The sequence below is a fragment of the Patiria miniata genome, unplaced genomic scaffold (genome assembly GCF_015706575.1).
Source record: "Patiria miniata isolate m_02_andy unplaced genomic scaffold, ASM1570657v1 HiC_scaffold_19, whole genome shotgun sequence".
Classification (NCBI taxonomy): Eukaryota; Metazoa; Echinodermata; class Asteroidea; order Valvatida; family Asterinidae; genus Patiria; species Patiria miniata.
Genome location: NW_024037057.1, coordinates 4,377,870 through 4,392,509, shown reverse-complemented (window position 1 = coordinate 4,392,509; position 14,640 = coordinate 4,377,870). Strand labels below are relative to the sequence as shown.

Sequence of the window (14,640 nt, the reverse complement as noted above, 5' to 3'; positions counted from 1 at the left end):
TTAGTCGGATTGACTATTCATGGCATTTGTGGTCTGGATGGTTCTGCATGTATCTGGACCCACTCTTGCAAAACCTGACGGAACTTAAGGAGTTAGAGTTAAGTGATTGCTCACTGCAAAGCTCTGACATTGAACACCTTGCTGCATCATTACGTCAAATGCCAAACCTGATCGATCTCAACATTTCAAAGAATTCGAACTTGGGTGGTCACGCAGGAACGTGGGCGACTAGTTTGCAGTCGATGATTCACTTAAAGAAGCTTGACATGAATTACTGTAGCATTTACAGTCGCGATTTGAAATATATTGCTGAATCAGTAAGTCGCATGCGGAATCTGGTGGATTGTGATTTCAGTAGTTACCCTGAAGTTTGGTGTGTACTGTTATGGGGTAATGGCATAGAGTTGAGTATCAAGGGGTTCTCACTCATTGTCAAGGATTTGGCCGATGTACTGCAGCCATTCAATAATCGGAGCGATTTAGTCAGATTGACTATTCATGGCATTTGTGGTCTGGGTGGTTCTGCATGTATCTGGACCCCACTCTTGCAAAACCTGACGGAACTTCAGGAGTTAGAGTTAAGTGATTGCTCACTGCAAAACACTGACATTGAACACCTTGCTGCATCATTACGTCAAATGCCAAACTTGGCCGATCTCAACATTTCAGAGAATTCGAACTTGGGTGGTCACGCAGGAACGTGGGCGACTAGTTTGCAGTCGATGATTCACTTAAAGAAGCTTGACATGAAACAGTGTAGCATTTACAGTCGCGATTTGAAATATATCGCTGAATCAGTAAGTCGCATGCGGAATCTGGTGGATTGTGATTTCGGTAGTTACCCTGAAGTGTGGGGTGTACTTTCATGGAGTAATGGCATAGCGTTGAGTATCAAGGGGTTCTCACTCATTGTCAAGGATTTGGCGGATGTACTGCAGCCATTCAATAATCGGAGCGATTTAGTCAGTTTGACTATTCGTGACATTTGTGGTCTGGGTGGTTCTGCATGTATCTGGACCCCACTCTTGCAAAACCTGACGGAACTTAAGGAGTTAGAGTTAAGTGATTGCTCACTGCAAAGCACTGACATTGAACACCTTGCTGCATCATTACGTCAAACGCCAAACCTGACCGATCTCAACATTTCAAAGAATTCGAACTTGGGTGGTCACGCAGGAACGTGGGCGGCTTGTTTGCAGAACATGATTCACCTGAAATCACTCTATTTAGGGAAATGCGGTATAAATGAACAAGATGTACCACATATTGCATCATCAGTTGGGGACATGCCCAACTTAGCCCACCTAAGCCTTTCAGGTAATAAGGGATTGGGTGGTCACGCAGGAACGTGGGCGGCTTGTTTGCAGAAGATGATTCACCTGCAATCACTCGATTTATGGAAATGCTACCTAAATGTACACGATCTATCACATATTGCATCATCAGTTGGGGACATGCCGAACTTAGCCGATCTTAACCTCTCACGCAATATGGAATTTGGTGGTAACGCTGAAACGTGGGCGAATAGTTTGCAGTCGATGATTCACTTAAAGAAGCTTGACATGAAACACTGTAGCATTTTCAGTCGCGATTTGAAATATATCGCTGAATCAGCATGTCGCATGCGGAATCTGATGGATTGTGATTTCAGTAGTTACCCTGGGGAGTGGCGTGTACAGTTACTGGGTAATGGCATAGAGTTGAGCATCAAGAGGTTCTCACTTACTGGCAAGGATTTGGCGGATGTACTGCAGCCATTCAATAATCGGAGCGACTTAGTCGGATTGACTATTCATGGCATTTGTGGTCTGGGTGGTTCTGCAGGTATCTGGACCCCACTCTTGCAAAACCTGACGGAACTTCAGGAGTTAGAGTTAAGTGATTGCGCACTGCAATACGCTGACATTGAACACCTTGCTGCATCATTACGTCAAATGCCAAACCTGACCGATCTCAACATTTCGGAGAATTCGAACTTGGGTGGTCACGCAGGAACGTGGGCGGCTTGTTTGCAGACGATGATTCACCTGAAATCACTCGATTTATCGGAATGTGGCGTCAATGGACAAGATATACCACATATTGCATCATCGGTTGGAAAGATGCCCAACTTAGCCGATTTTAACCTCTCACGCAATATGGAATTGGGTGGTAACGCTGAAACGTGGGCGACTAGTTTGCAGTCGATGATTCACTTAAAGAAGCTTGATATGAAACACTGTAACATTTACAGTCGCGATTTGAAACATATCGCTGAATCAGCAAGTCGCATGTGGAATCTGGTGGATTGTGATTTCAGTAGTTACTCTGAAGTGTGGCGTGTACAGTCATGGAGTAATGGCATAGCGTTGAGAATCAAGAGGTTCTCACTCACTGTCAAGGATTTGGCGATTGTACTGCAGCCATTCAATAATCGGAGCGATTTAGTCGGATTGACTATTCATGGCATTTGTGGTCTGGGTGGTTCTGCATGTATCTGGACCCCACTCTTGCAAAACCTGACGGAACTTCAAGAGTTAGAGTTAAGTGATTGCTCACTGCAAAGCACTGACATCGAACACCTTGTTGCATCATTACGTCAAATGCCAAACCTGACCGATCTCAACATTTCAAAGAATTCGAACTTGGGTGGTCACGCAGGAACGTGGGCGGCTTGTTTGCAGAAGATGATTCACCTGAAATCACTCAAATTATGGTATTGCAAGATAAATGAACAAGATGTATCACACATTGCATCATCAGTTAAGGACATGCCCAACTTGGCCCATCTTGGCCTTTCATTCAATAAGGGTTTGGGTGGTCACGCAGGAACGTGGGCGGCTTGTTTGAAGAAGATGATTCACCTGAAATCACTCGCTTTATGGAAATGCGTCATAAACGGACAAGATCTATCACATATTGCATCATCAGTTGGGGACATGCCCAACTTGGCCCATCTTGGCCTTTCAGGCAATGAGGGATTGGGTGGTCACGCAGGAACGTGGGCGGCTTCTTTGCTGAAAATGATTCACCTGAAATCACTCGATTTATGGAAATGCGACATAAATGGACAAGATCTATCACACATTGCATCAACAGTTGGGGAGATGCCGAACTTGGCCGATCTTAACCTTTCACACAATGAGGAATTGGGTGGTAACGCCAAGACGTGGGCGGCTGGTTTGCGGAAGATGATTTACCTGAAATCACTCAATTTATCGAAATGTGCCATATATGAACAAGAACTTTCACATATAGCTTCATCTGTTGGGGAGATGCCGAACTTGACCGATCTCAACCTTTCAAGAAATTGGGACTTGAGTCGTATCGTAAGAACGTGGCCAGCTAGTTTTCAGAGGATGATTGACATCAGCGTTTCTCATCGTTTGATGAGAAATTATGGCATTTACAGTCCCGATGGGTCCGATGAGGAGTGTGGTGTTGAGCCATGCGTTAATGGCATACAACTGAGCATTCAGAGTCTCTCAGTATTAACGGGCAAGGGTATGTCGGATATTTTACAGTCATTCAGTAATCGGAGAGATTTGGTCAGGTTGATCCTTTGTGACGTTGTTGGGTTAGGTGGTTCCGCAGAAATATGGACCCCACCCTTACAAAACATGACAGAACTTCGGGAGCTGAATTTAATTAAATGCTCATTGCGGAGCACTGACATTGAACACATTGCTGCAGCAGTAAGTAGAATGCCAACCGTAGAATCCCTCAGCCTTGTGGGAAATGATTCTTTGAGAGGCTTTGCACAAACATGGGCTCGCTGCCTGAATCAGATGAAACATGTAAGTAGCCTGAAATTGGGCGGATGTGCACTGACAAAAGAAGATAAGAAGCATATATCTGAGGCATGGGGAAGTGGAGTTGATTTTGAGTCTTCTGAAGATGACTAGATGTCCAATGTATATCTGCGCTGAGATCTGTTATGTGCATGCCCAAATAACCTATAAGATGAATGCGCACGAGTATATGATGCAATTTAAACGTCATTTGCTTCGAGTCAGTCTCGAACTCACGTCTGTAATTCAAGTAAACCCCAAGTCCCACGTAATCTAGTTGGAGTCATAGTCACAGATAGGAGTCACTTGAATCGATGCCTGGGTCAATTCACGAATCACCTGGATCGAGTCAGGCTGCAAGTCACGAGTAGGGTCCCGAGTCACACGTAATCCAGTTGGAGTCATAGTCACGGAAACGATGAGTCACTTGAATCGATCAAACAATCCCAGGAAACGAAGCACTCTATTGGATCCAGTCATTTTGGAAACAAGCTGAGAAATGACGCAATATTCTTTCGAAATCAAGCTACCCAATATCTCACAATAAGTAATAGGTAAAATATAAAGCGGGTATTCTTATTGATATAAAAATACGCTTTAATGAAATTCACGCTAATCTGAAAGCGCTTGTCCTTATTTTTCAATGATTTGTAGAATTTTGGAAATAGTTGTTGCATCGGATCATTGAAAATTGTTCAGAGTTTATCATGTAGTTACTGAATCATCATAGCAACATTCAACTTCATGAGTCAAAATATTGAAACCTGTCATCTATGGATGAAGCATTTTTTTTTTTCAAAAAAAATAAATAAAATACCAGTAACAGTGAAAGAGACTTCCGCTGTTTGAATGGGCAAAGCCTTGTTGGTGAAGAGCCTAATAGAAATACTTTCAGCTGAATAAATGTATATCCATGTGTGTCTAATCACCGGGTCATGTCGCCGCTGACTTTTTGCAACTCTGGTAACTATTTCACTCAGTATGGAATATATTAGAATATTAATCTGTGTCGCAATGAGAGTATGACATGGAATCAGTAACGAAGCTCAAGATTTTCCTGATAATGGTTCATGCTGTTTATAACTTGTACATATCTTTGTGTTACCCATTTTTTTTATGAGAAATCGAACTGCAAGTTTGAAGTGTACATATTTTTACCTTTCATATTGTGCCACACGAGTTTATCACAAACATTAATTTTTGTATGCAACTGATTCTAACAAAACTGAGAAAAGTCTCTGGGATTGAAAAGTTTACATACCATTCAATGTGTGTATTTATTTATTGGACAGAAGCCGCCTGATTAATACGGTCGGTATTAAATGTATTAAACTCCCTTGGACAGTACACCAAAATTGAAGCCAGTCCTTTTGGTAACTGCGATAACTGCGCATGTCATGTTTACCTGTGGCTTCACTTCATAAGTTATATAATATAATACTTATATCAGATATTTAATATTGATGATTCCAAATTTGTTTTCTGAAACATTTACTGTTAGAGTTCCACACTTACTGTGAAAGTAACCAATTGTGTTGTGTAAGTGCATCTTATGTCACTGGATTGTCTTATTTTCACTTCAGAACAAGTCAGATTTTGTTGGGTTAACACCAGGTTTTGTGAGAAATCGATATTGAAGAGAACTTGACATTGATTTGTTTAAACTGTTACAAGTCATGAAGTTCTACAAAGATTTCAAGAAAGCTGTGTCAGAGTTGAAAGATATGCTTTCTTGGAAACTGATTAAAACAAAAACACTGTGTCTTTATGTATGGTAACAGTTTTTTTTTATAAGCCTTGCTACTTTTACACGTTTGAACATGACATTATATTTAACACATGACTTGTATGATAGTGATCATATTTTCACTCACACTAGGTTTTAATATTTGTTTTATCAATCGCTTAACTCGATCCATATTCAAAGTTATTCAGGGGACGAATGATGATGATAACTAAATAAGAAGCACAAACCAAGTGAAAGTTGAGTCATGATTGATGAGTCTGTAGATCATCCAACATGGCTCAGCAAGGTTAGATGCTGTGTGATACATGGAGAATATTTGCACTTAGTGTTATAACTATGAAATACTGGGTTTATCGAGTTTAAGTACCGGTAACATGTATTGACGAGAAACATTGGACAGGTATTTTTGACAGGTCTGATTAATTGTTGTAATAGATTTTAATTGTGGGAAAAATTTGTTATTTTCCCCCTTATATCGGACACGAATAGCAAAGTGTAAAAGGATCAATCCAGTTTAATACTGAAAATCATTAAATACAGTTTATTTTAATTTTATAGGAATGTTTGTTCACGTCTAACTTGTTATCTCCCGAGAGTGAGTGTCGGTGCAGGAGTTATTGTAACAACAGGTTTAATTATCTTTCAATCAGTTGACGGACATATGTTTGAGGTACGAAATAAAGATGTAATAAATATTTTGTATCCACTGTTGTCATCTTGCTAATTTATACAGTGTTTGGTTGATGAAGTGGGGCTGTTTGAACCTTTTGTAAGAAAGTATTTGTTGTGTTGATTTCTGGTTAAAAACAAAATGCATGACCTGCGCGATTGCAGAAAGTACACCACTTGTCTGACCTGGGCATCCGCCCTGGTTTCTTCTCAATAACTGTATAGTCAGACGGTTAAGGCGGTCGACCGTTGCCGCATGTTGTTGCAACATGACAGCTTGCCGCTGTATCAATTTGTCCAACATGGAAGTGAGGGCCTTTTGGCTTTCAACCAAGATATTAAGTACCTTTATGGTAATCGAATCCTTGGCTACCACCTTGTTAAGGTGATATTTACCAGACTCTACAGACTAAACCTGCTCATGCCCAAATCTATTCACAGAGGGCTTATTCACATCTTGGAACAGCTTGAGGGCAAGGTTATTAATTTCAAAGAAAGATTGTTTGGGGTGATCGACCACTAACCTACGTAATTCTCTGCGCACTGCCGCAATAAGTAGCCCCCCCCCCCCCCCGGCATCAACTGTTCTTTCAGGGCCCCCTCGACCAGCCTCTCGAAGTTGGGACAAGGCTTCCTTTTCCTTTGGAAAAGTGGCTACGGCCTCCATCCGATCATACCCTCGGATGATGGATCTACTGAAATCAGTCAAACTGTATACAACGCTCCCGCATGCCTCCCCCCCCCCACTCCGTCGGTCTGCAAAATCATGAATACACCAAGCTACCAAAATATTATATGATTTGATACAGACCATATATCTGACTTGAATATGGAGCTCAGGGTTGCCACGCGCGTGATCGTCTCTGCGCGTTTGGTGTCGAATGCGCTCTGCGCGGGCGTTATACGTTCGCTCACGCAGTCGAGTCAAAAAGTTTAAACTAAGAGATGCACTGAAGCTGGTGAAATGACTGGTTTCAACTTAAAAGACACAATGAAAAGCATCTTAATGCGAAGATCGAAGAGGCAACTGAGACCGAAGGAATGCCATCTTGGAATGCTTCTCAAAAGCATTGTCATCATCTTTTCTGCGATCTGGTCTGCCAGTGTAATCAATGACAATGAGTTGAACATCTTGTAGAGTGAGTTATCTGATGAAGGTCAGTTGTTTTGTGTTTGTTTATGGTGTAAACATTGATCTCCATAATAATAATACTAATGGAAATCAATGGGTGTAAATCTAGCCCAGGTTGGACGACGTCTTCATTGCATTACAACGGAGTCCAACCTGGGCTAGGTGTAAATCGGGGACACACACGTGCAACATCATCGGTGAATCGAGGATAGATACCAAATTGAGGACGACCTCGATTAGAAAAAGTGTACAAAACAGTGGCGTAGCACGGTCATTTTTATTTGGGGGTAGCCTAAAAATATTTTGAAAAGGGCACTTGCACATCCGTCGATGAGGGCGCTGTTCAAAACTGACGATTATGTACACTAACGGACAATATTGAATTTTAAATTCAAAGGCAACATTTATTTCCATACTTTCCACAAATAAGTCAAACTAAGTTTTCAAATAAACAGAAGGTAATTGTATGGTTGAAGTAAATGATCATACAACAATGTAATACAACAAATAAATATATTAAATTAGGGTGAAGAGTATGGGGCTTTTCATATAAACCGAAGCTTGTAGAGAACAGCCTAACACGTAAATGTAGAGAACAGGATCAGGGAAAGACAGGTGTGAAATAAAAAAAAAGGCACCCAAAACGAAATATGCCTTAAAAAAGGGCACCACTTCTTTATAAAAAGGGCACTTGTTTAGGAAAAAGGCACTTCTCAAAAAAGAGGACACTCTTCACAAATTATTGAGGGGGGGGGGGGTAAGCGGTGGTAAAGAAAGGCATTTGAATGGAAAAAGGGCAGTCTTTACAAAACATTTGGGGGTGAATACCCCCCTTACCTCCCCCTCCTTGTTCAGTAAAAAGGGGCACTTCTTAAAAAAAAGGGCACTCTTTACACATTATTGGGGGGGGGGTGGGGTAAAGCGGTTGTGAAAAAAAATGCATTTGAATGGAAAAGGGCAGTCTTCGCAAAATATTGTTGGGGGGTATAAATGCCCCCCCCCCACCGCTGGCTACGCCTATGTAAAACCAAAAACAGCTGTTGCGAAAAAGTTAGGGTACAAACAAAGAAAAAAAGGGAAAAGGAACAAAAGAATATCCTTGATTTACACCATAAACGAACGTGCAAGTACTCTTACACATTGGCACTTATGGGGTACCGGGAACAAGGGGCAACAATAGGGACAATGGTACCCCGCAAGTCTGTCCTTAGAAATGGAAGTACCCCATATCCATAACGCTATGTTTTTTTTGAGATTTCTAAGGGAACAAAGGAAACAAAAGAAGGAAATTAGGGTCGAACAAAAGTGGTACCCCATAAACCCCAAGTGTGCTAGAGACGTGTACGTGTATTAACACTGCCTTTTGGGATACCGGAACGATGGGAGGTACCCCACAAGTCCATTTGTGACCTTGTGGGGTACTACAGTGGTACCCCACAAGTTTTTCACGAAATAGATATATGGATTTTACTCAGAAAACTAGGAATTTCCAAGGTGGGTTGATGTGTCGCAAATGGACGAGTTTTAAAAAAGGGATATAAAGTCCGAATTTCAGCCAAGGAAATTAATTCTGGTAAAAATAAGAGCATTTTGAAATTAGTGAGCGACATTGCAAAATTTTAGTACACGAATAAAGGAAGTACCCCACTTCTTTGCCTGGGTAAGGTGTGTGCGTGCTGGTAAGCGGGCCGTCATCGGATCGTGGAGAGGTCTTTTATTGATAAGGCAATGAAGACCAAGTTATGGGGACTTTCGGTTACCCCATAGCGTCTTCGGTCCCCATATTTCCATTTGACAACACGTGTGTAGTCCCCAAAGTAACGGAACAATAATGCGTGTGTTTTTTTTTTCTTTTTAAGTCAGCATTGGACCCATTCAGAAATGCGTTTGCCTGCTTTCAATGGTGCTTTTCAAACCAATTTGTAATTACTGCCAAATCTTTGACAGAATGTCGGAAACTGTTTTTCTTTCTTTACGAGCGTCGGCAGTCACTGCCAGCGAGGAGTCGTCTCCAGCGCACCCGGGACATCACGGGGCGATGTGTGCTGGACCTGGAGCGATGGTTGGACAGCGAGGCCAAGGAGAGTCTAGCGCTCAGCGAGCTGGATGAAGCCCTCCGTGACATCGGCAAACCAGCACTCGGTCACCGTGAGCAGTAGAACCTTTGTTTTATTCATCATCATCATCATTGCAGTCGTAAGCGAGATCTCGTTCACAACGCCACTTCAGGTGTTTTTATCCCTTCGGAAGGTCTTCAATTTCACATTGGGTGTCTCTGCCAATCACACCAATGTAGTTGAAAAGTATTCGCACCAGTGGTGAATCCAGCGAGGGGGGGGGGGGGGGGGCAGGGGACACTTTGCCCCCGCTGGCGGATTTTGTTGACATTTTTTTGTCAGCAATGATTTAAATAATTGTTTATAGAGTTCTTCTAACATCAATCCCACCTAAGAAAACCCGCTCAACAACCATAACAATGCGCCTTGATAATGTCCATGTAATATGTAGTATGCATAGTAATGGTCAGTTTTGAAGACCGCCCCCATTTGGAAGATGGGTACCCCCTCCCCTGCGCTTTTTGACTTGCGGAGGGCAAGTGCACGGTAGCCAGGCCCGGATTAAGTGTTTCGTAGGCCCTAGGCCCCAGTGTTCCGAAGAATGGAGAAGGAAGGGGAAAGGAAGAGGGAATAAGAACAAAGTGGAGAATGTAAATAATAAACACCGCTGCTCAAAAACTCTGCGTAGCTAAAATCAGGTTATGAAACCCATGGCAACAGATTGTCATGTCGGCACAAGCTGCCGCACGAAGTCGCTTCATATAATTATGGGGGTTGACAGCTACAGCTGTGCAAAACACAAGCACGTGCTCGCTCGCACAGTTACGAATTGAGCTGATTCTTACTAGTGACGACTCAAAATAACGAGGGCAGGCATATTTCGATAGAGAGTCACGCTACATTTTTGATATTTGCGCCACAGAGCATCTGCAATCCAAAAATTTCCAGGGGCTCTTAAGCGTTTCCGTAACCCAAGCCTTCAGGGCTTCGCGCTCGCATATACAAAATTCCACAATATAGGATTTATAGAACAACCCCCCCCCCCTCGCAGTCTGGGATTAGGAAACAGGCCTGAACAAGGTTTGCGCAAACGTACTGAGCATGTACATGCAGTTTTGCGACAAGAAAATAAAGAAAAAAACATAGCTGGATTGAATTTTGTATTTTCGAGCAATTTTAAAAATTAATTTCAAACGATTTCCAGTACAAGCTTTCAATATAAAAACATAATCATTCTTGCATTTGTCCTCCGATAGGAAAGAAATAAAATAAAACAAAAAGTTATGTGGCGATGGCCAAGTTTTCAGGAGTCGGACTTATGACCCTAACTCAATGAGCCCCTTACCGACTTCCATATAGAACTCTTCCGGGACTCGGTACCCGGCCCACCACACCTCCTTCCCTGTCCATCCATGTAACTCAAAAGTCAGGCACCATAAAGGGAGGAAACGAGGTGGCACCCTAAGCCTTGCTGCCGAGTCAGCAAAAGAACCCCGTACCTATACGCAGACGCCAACCTGGACTTCGCAGACAGTCCCAACTTGTGAGTCAGCTTACCGACCGAACGAGCTAACTGCTGTTGGTAAATGACGACGGGAAATTAATACTCTTAAATGACAAAACCGCGGACATTAAAAACCGAAAAATTGACACCAAGCGGATTCGAACCCCTAACCCTGAGTCCGCTGTCAGACAGCTTAACAAGTAGGCTGTTTCAGTAAGTGCTTTTCTCTTTGCGTTTAAAGCATAATCTTTAGTTCCGCAGTGGGGGAGTTACTTTGTGTTTCATAGCTGCACGAAAGACGCACCAGCATAGCGCTATACACATGAATGTTGTTACGTAATTCTTTTCAACAATCATTCTTATGTACGAAGCAGTTGACCATTCAGAGTCAGTGCGAGCAATTAACCTTTATATACCAAGCTCGTCCTTATTCTGTCTCATCAATTGTTTCGCGTCGCGCGTCTTTCGGCCGGCACTGACATATCGCGCTGATTGAGTGAAATTCTAGCAAGTTTCCACCACCTCATTATATTGTATTTTGATATACCCCCCCCCCCGGTATATCAAACTATACTGACCCGTTTACAAAATATTAACGAGGGAATATTGTTTGTCTGATTCTCATTCAGCTCCTTTAGCTAGCTTGGGAAAATGCATATTTTCTTGTACTTACGCTAAGTCTAGGGAATGATGCCATTATAATACAATGTCACATTTACGCCAGCCGTGGCATGATTAGAATCGTGACTATGCGAGTGCAATGACGGCCAGTGTTGTAAATCCGTGCTGGCGAGTGGGGGGGGGGGGGGGGGGGGAGATGACCCAAATCCTACAATTTTGGCGATTCACAATACAGAGCGCCAGTAAGAGTTTGCCATGGAGAGTCAGTTTTTCAAATTACGGTCGACAAAACCAGGCCCATTTTTGAGTCATTAAACAACTTTAGCTAAGTGGTTATAAAGTCGGGTATAGCGTTCTGCCGCCTTACAAAAACACCATATTGTTACAAAGAAAAGTAAAAGCCAAATTTATAGTCGAATCATACGCTTACGAAACTACTGACCGGAACAATTTCAAATGTCCCGCGCTGCGAATTTGTCGACCATCTCTCACAATGCACTATGAAAAATGAACTCTCCGTGGCAAATTCTTGGTGGCACATGAAACGCCCGAATTTGCCCGGCCGTGGACATTCGAAAGGAGGGGGGGGGTGGACACCACATTATACTGGGACGCTCTTTATCAATTATGTATACTCGCGCTTACATTTTTAACCGTGAGCAGTATATCCTTTCTTTTCTTACTAGGGGAACAGAGCTAGCCCAGGTGGACTCCCCTACTGCACTACGTACGGAGGGAGAATGCAATGAAGTCTGGGCGTCCAACCTGGGCTACGAGCACACCATAATTCCCCGAGGCACACACAATAAATCTTCCTCTTAAACAAAAAAAAAATTACTCTCACAAGTGATCAATGCATTCATCAAATTCAAGTTCGATTCATCCACTTTCACAAATTTCTGTTCACAGTTTTGTTAGTTATCAAATCCCTCAAAACATTATCATCCCTGAAAGCAATCTTGACGCCCATCGCCATAGTCGAAATGAGGCCTCCACTCCATTGCAACATAGAGCAACTTTCAGGAGGACGTCGCTATACCACTTTTTTCAAACTCAGCCATTGGGTATTCACAGCCTGGATCTGGGCAACTTTACACAATAAAAATAGCCGGTTCAGTGAGATGAACCCCGACACGAGAATAACTAAACCGGCTATATTTATTGTGTAAAGTTGCCAGATCGAGGCTCTGCATGCCCATGGCGGAAGTGTGAAAAGAGCAAATTGGGAGGGGGGGGGGGTGACTACAAATTTGCCGACAAGACATGCCTGTTGAAAGGTACAAAGGATTTTTCACCCAGTCACCCTGGCCTCTTTAAAATCGAAAAGTGTCTTCCTGATCCTATAGGGTGCGCTGTTCAAAGCGGACAGTCATGGGCATTAGATCAGACAATGGGTCATCCCTGCAAATTTGCCGACGGACGCATTACTTTTCCCGACAGGAGGACAATGCGGCCGACAACATCGATTTTTGTGGGGGGGTTCACACCCCATCTGTGCATGGACGAACACGGCGAATCTCCAATCTAATTTAATTCCTGCGATAATAATAATTGGATCCATGTCTGCTTTTTTTCATCTGTCTTTCCTTTTTTTCCCCAGAGATCGCAAATGAAAATTCGCAGAGAAGACACACGACCTCCGGAATCTGTTTGGCCGAGACGGGCGTCTGGCTTCCAAAGACATTTTCCAAGAACGCCATCATTAACAGGAGCTTCCCCAGAATTCATCAGACAATGCATCGTCTGTTGTGAGGATGATAGATAAGATACGACATGGGCCCTACAATGTCACGGACAGGTGTTAACACAGAAACTAACTATGAGCACTGTCCGACACTCGTGGCGCTGTTCATTGCAGACACCCGAATACAACCAAGTTCGGCAGACGACTATGAGCTCCGTGCAACAGCACCCACTCAACGGTTAGACTTGGCCCAAGTCTGAGTTACAAGTGGTTTGTCAGTAAACGCACTCATAACTTGGCCCAATTCTGAGTTACGCACTCATAACTAGTGCACGGTTAACAATCTTAACGCGCAGAGCTTCTAGGCCGCCTTGCTCCACCCACATGTGGAGCAGTAGGGCCCACCCAGGGTCACGCCTTATATTCCCTGCCCCTATAATTATACAATAGCATCTCGCATGTGCAGACACACTGTAAATCAACATAATACAACTCTATTAAGGCAACGTAAATGCTTGTTTCATGTGAGTTCAGAAACTCAGAGTTGGTCAACCTTGCCTGGTGCTTGGGCACAGTCAATGAGCTTTGCATTTTATTCATTCTTAACACTCAATCAGCGTTGTTTGTCCACTCGCACAGCTAGAGCGAGATTATTCCTATCTTACGACTCATCTTAGGGCATACGGCGATAAAATAAACCAAGACTTGGGACAAGTCTGGAGATAAGACAACCATATGATCGATATATTAAGACAAGTCAGACCGTTCTGACCATACCCCACTTGTGGGGTGATGTTCCTTTCAGGACACATCACCCCACTATTTTAACAATGGGAAAACGTCACCCCAGAAGAGAATCTTTAGAAAAAGGGATAAAGGGAACACAATGTCCTCACCCCACAATTCCGTCTGGCCGTCACGTCCGTGTTGCCAAAAAAAGTTATGATGCATTGAACACATTTTAATTTTGTACAATTGATACTTGGACAAGTGGCGATTTAAGACGAGTGACTGTTCCTAAGACGCCTCTTAGCATTTCTTGAAATCGCCCCAGGTTTTGCGTTTGGGAGGGGAGCAGAATTGGAACTTTTGTTTCTTCAAAAGGGTCCCCAATTTTTAAATATTTTTTTTGTCGTTCATAAAAATACTTATCCGGCGCAAAATTAAAATGGGGGTGGTAAGACCGGTGGTGAAAACATCTGAGAATTGGAGGCGCTGTTCATGAAGGATGCTTTTGGACCCCCCCCCCCTCTTCGACGTTAGTGTGGGTAGAGGATTACTATTATTGGCAGTTGTGAAATTTTGATTTTCCTTTGGGGTAACATGTACATATGACATAATCAAGATGACCGACTGTAAGTTTATTGCTCCCTGAATATACCACTTATTTCACTACATGTAATAAATATAAAACAACGATAGAAAATATGTTTCTTTGAAATCGTTGATTTTATAT

At 42.8% G+C, this 14,640-nt stretch overlaps 1 pseudogene; it reads left to right on the top strand.

Moving 5' to 3' along the window:
* Positions 1-7,177: 7,177 nt before the first annotated feature.
* LOC119726042 lies at positions 7,178-14,023 on the top strand (annotated as a pseudogene).
* Positions 14,024-14,640: the final 617 nt, after the last annotated feature.